This window comes from Camelina sativa, chromosome 11, assembly GCF_000633955.1.
Source record: "Camelina sativa cultivar DH55 chromosome 11, Cs, whole genome shotgun sequence".
Lineage (NCBI taxonomy): Eukaryota > Viridiplantae > Streptophyta > Magnoliopsida > Brassicales > Brassicaceae > Camelina > Camelina sativa.
The window spans coordinates 31,781,058-31,786,396 of record NC_025695.1 but is presented as its reverse complement, the minus strand read 5'-3'; positions in this window follow the sequence as shown (position 1 = coordinate 31,786,396).

Here is a 5,339-nt window from a genome sequence, read left to right as displayed (position 1 = left end):
CAATTCAAGTCTCATTAGTGGCTTCGGAGTCAACTTTTAGCACAAGTGGCCGAGTGTTAAACTCTTATAGGAGTTCTTTAACTCCTTACATGGTGGAGGTTTTGATATGTATACAACAATGGCTAAGGTGTTCATATAAGTCAGAAGCACAAGTAGCAAACTTGGTGCAAATGTTGGAAGAGGTTGAGTTCCTTGAATCTCTTGGTAAGTATAACTAAATTTCTTTAATTTGTTTTTATTTTTTAAAATCTCGTTTGTAATTTATCTATGTTTTCTTGTGTAGATTCTCGGAATTCAGTGCCAACTCCTCCATGATTCTGCAAAGTATGGTACGTAGGTTTTTTATTTTGTGTATGTTTACTTGTGTCTTGCATTGTTAAGGTTTAAGTTTATATTCTTGTTTCTGATTATGTATTTGATTTACATTGTTAAGTTTATGTGTGATTTTTTTTCTTTATTAGTTTTTTTAAGTATTGTGTTATGGTTTTCATTGTGCACAAGTAGATAGGAAGCTGCTCTTTAGACTACTTTTGGATGCGGATTGGCAGCCTTAACAAAGAACTAGACATATCTCACTTTGAAGCCGATTTTTTTATTACTTTTTGTTTTGGATTTTCATGCTTCGTGTAACTTCTAAAACTCTCTAATAGTTACTAACTTTTGAAGCATGTCTATGGTTATGTAATGTACTTGATGTAGTACTAGCTTAAACTTGATACAATGCTAGCTGAGCAGCTCTAGTAATATGTGATGGTTCCTAGATGAGAGACAACCAAGTTTTTTGGTATTTCTATTTGTTTTTCTTTTTTTTCTCTTTTGAACAGGTTGATTTCGGGTTAAAATATCCAAAATATGAATATTTTCAGTTATACTTGGAAGATAATATAAATCAAGTATCTAAACCGAATAAACCGAGTATCGACTGAATCCGAACCGAAATTAATTTCGATATAATTCTGTAAAAATTTTCATAATCCGAATTTCCTGAAAACTGACTAATCCGACCCATTTAATCCGAACCGTTTAATCCGAACAAACCAAATTATTTGTTTCGTTAGTCTTTTGATGGTAAAAAAAAAAAAAGATTTGATTTACTATACGAAATAGATGTAAATAGTGTACTTGGCTTCTTCGCTTTCGTCGTTGTCATCAATATCCGTATTTTAGTTTACCACGTGGTTTTTGGTTGCAATGGACAAGTTTAGTAGGACTATAATACTATATAACAGAAGAACCAAGGTAAGAAAGAATATTATATACTGGGAATCAAATTGCATGTAGGCGTATAAAATTTTCTCCAAAATATAGTAAACTAAGGCAGGTGTGCGGTTGGAAATTTCCGAGGAGTTTTGGTAGAACAATAGAGTTGCATTAACTAATAATACTAGTATTTGTAATATTGATCCCGACAAGTACATTTATAGACTGAAGAAAGATGAAACCTTACAGCTTTGGCCTTTCGACAAGTACATCAATGTGTATGATTTATTGTTTTTTCTTTCGTTTTGTTGTGATTATTAATTAGATTTATTAATTATATTATTTTTTTATATTTTTTTTATAAACTGAGAGGGTTTTTAATATATTACAAAAGTTTGTTTAACTAGGGGCATTTGGCCTTGCCAAAAAGAAAATATAAAGAAACAAGGTGAAGTCTAGATTGAACCAGAGGATGAGAGGAAGGTAGAATATGGGTATGATACAATCAACATATTTATAACATATTCTATTTAATTGTATACGTATAAAAAAATTATGCCTAAAACATACGGTTCATGCTTCCATCTAAACATAACAACATATATATAGATTTATAACATATTCTATTTAATTGTATATATAAAATAATATTCTTAAAACAATAAAACAAAAAAAAAATGGCCTTGACACTAGAATGATTGATGCCTAAAATATTATTTGGCCGAACGGAGTTTTGCAGGTTGCATGTAACAGAACTGCTTGTTAGGTAAAAATATAGTCTCTAAAAAAAATACAAAAACCTTATTATATAAAAAAAGAGAGAGAGATATCCACATTCCTTATAATCACAATATTCAAAGATTCTAGTACTAAGTACAGTTTGTAATTTTAAATGAATGTATATTTGACGTTAAAAAGGAAAATTGTGTATGAACGTTAAAAAGGGCTATATCTGTGGATATTTTCTATGTATTTCTCATTATATAATGGTTGTTTAACAATATGTGCAAAGCTTTTATTTTGTTTTGTTATTTAGCAATTTCATTATATTTTTAAATTCTTAGTTCCACAAATCAGACAAGGATCTAGAGACCCTTTCAAAAAAAAGAGCCGTCGAATTCATAAAACCCCGACCTAAAATCAGAGTAAAAGATGATGCGGCACGTTAAGCGGTGAAATGGAAGCAGGTTAACTGGCAGCACGTCGATCACGCCAGCGAAAATGTCGCGAGAGCAGATGCACTTTATCATCAAGAAAAGACATGAGCTTGACACACTTGACAAAAGAGAGTTCCATCGTGTTTTGGGATCTCATATAAAAAGGAGAACAAGTGTGACAATTAGGGTAGCCATCCTAATCGAAAGTGTATGAGTGTTACACCATAGAGGACTTGTGAGGATTTTTGGTGAGGTGAAAAAAGAGTGATGTATATATAGATGTTGTTATGTAAGTGAGCTGGATAGTTTATATATAGATCAGGATCAAATCACAAACGTGTGATGTTGTTACACAAGCACTGCCACTTCATCTAAGAAATAGTATCGATTATGGAAGTTCCCTCCTAAAATTCGTCTTCATAAATATCATAATCGATCCTAAATGAATAGAAGCTTCAAGCTAAAAAAAAAGAAACCCCATTCTCTCTCTGACATTAGTATCGAGGCTCCTTCTCCATTAACCTTCTCCGATGCCGGTGTTGCTCTTAGCCGTCAGCGTCGGGATTTCCTCTCCCACGCTATCTCTTGTTTCACCTGCTATGTTTCTGCTTTTAATATTTTTCATTTTTATTTTGGTTACGCTTCCCCCTGATTTTCTCAGATCCCGACAAAACTTCAATAGACAGTGAAGAAGGGTGAAAGAGTTTACCGGTGAACCCCATCCGCTTCTCTCTACAAGCTTCATCAGGGTTACCGGATACACAGTTTGACACTACGCATACCTCCGAGCTGGGTGTCTGTTCACCCCTGGGAAGCCTCTTGTTGGGCACCGAGTTTAGCAGGCAAACTCCTATGTGGACCAGCAGCTGCAACTCTTCTGATGGAGACGTCGAAGGCACACGACACCTCCTTTTTCAGGGCAACAGGGCATCCTTCCAAACATGGTCTGTTCTTGTGGATTTCCGTTTCAACCTTTTTCAGCACCTATATATGGTTGGCTCTTGCTGAAGCTTTGCCTCCCGGAGATGCAATGTTACCTGCAAATCTCTTCTCCATCTCCGGACCACTGCCGCCGCCGCTCGCACCCTCCAGCTTGGTCAACCAGCAAGAAAGTAGGGTTTCTTCTGGTGGGCCTTGTCTTCTTTGTCGGCCCATTAAGCTTATCAAAAGCTAAGCCCACTACCAGTAAAGTCAGGTCACACTTTTCTGAACTTTTGCAAAACCCATTAGCAAGTTTTCTTCGATATTTTGATTGTAAGGACCACAGTCTACAATCTATATCGACATCTTTGTTTGGTATACGCGAATGTCAATTCCAAACCCTGGTTCAAAGCAATTTCGTGACAAATTCTTATCATCTAAGCTCTAGGCTATTGGGAATTATGCTTTTAGTTTCTAGCCACACCAATGGATTTAGGAATAACGGCATTATGGCCCCGGTCTAAAGGACCAGTGGTTACCAAAACTTCCTCAATCCTCTGCTTCCATACTCCCTGTTCACTGAGCCAAGTCATGTTCAATCTACCAATTGCAGGGACAATATTCCTAACTCCATGCTCAGGTCTGTTCCTAATTTCCTTGGGTCAAGTCGAATACAAGCCTTGTGTGGACTTCTTAATCTCTATGGCCAGTGGTTCCACTGGAGAGAGAACCCACCTGCTTTGTTTCAGCTTCACACCCATCATATGCGAATCCTGCTCCCAATGCACCCAAATTGTTGAGTAATCATGGCTATTCAGATCGGAACTAAAATTGTCAAAAGCCTGACCTCGGTCACTTTCCGACAATTCTAGCTAGATACCTCAACTCCCAGCCTTCTGCCACCAATGCTAAGACATGGATCCTATTCTACAAAGCAGCTTCAACTCAGGTTACTGATGATCCAGAAATACTAGTTTTGTTTTTGAAACAAGTTTCAAGCGATTATGCTACCATAATCACCTGTGGTATGGCCTCTTCGCTATTTCAAATAGCGGCTCTCGTGCCGGCGAGAGTCACAGCCATACTCCATTTATCAACGACATCTCGTCTTTATTGGACTATGACTATTGTGTCTACCATCGACCTGTTCGTGGGAGACTGTTTGGCAACCTTTGACCTCAAATGTCTCAAAGTTTTTGCTAGCCTTTGCCTCATAGCTCTCTTGGAACTTTTGTCAATCTTTTTCTGTTATCTTTGTATGGCATTGGGGAATATCTCACTTTGTTTTGTTGTATTGTTTGGGATTCTAAAATCTCTATCTCTGTGCATGGTTTGAAATGAGATCAAGTCTTTGTTCAAATGAAACATTGTGATCTACTGTTTGTCTTTTTTTTTTTTAATTTCTTTTTTACCTTAGAACTGTTTTAATATATAGTATTCTTAGTTTAACACACACAAAAAAATTTGCAGTCTTCTATAAGTCATTTATATTATTAAGTTATTTTACAAAGGAAACAATATCATAGAATCTGATCCGGAATGTTGGAACAAAATAATTAATTCGCGCTAACCGTAAAGAGATGTCCGGTTCCGACTGTTGAACAATGGTGTATATATATTGGTATTTGGTATGAGACAGATTTTTTGATGACTTTTCTAACTTTCTTTGGAATTTATTTTTCGAATAAGTCTCTTTCCATCCGTTTGCTCGAAATTATTGAGACCATCCAATAACCATTTAGAATAGAATAATTGGTAGTTGGGTCTCCCAGTTATAACGAAGTGCAGAGTCAAACAAACAAATTCTCGAGCATTAACAAAAACAAGAAACTGAATCTGTAAAAGGTACACGTCCAAAAAAAAAAAAACTATAAACGCTTACTTTAGGATATATGTCGCTTCAATTTTTGAATGGATTATATATATATATATATATATATATATATGTAAATTAATAAACCATCAACTACATGATTTCATAGAAATTAATGATCAAAATGTTATCTATCATTTCCCTCCGTATCATTTAGTTAATATACGTCTGAAGACTCATGAGTCATG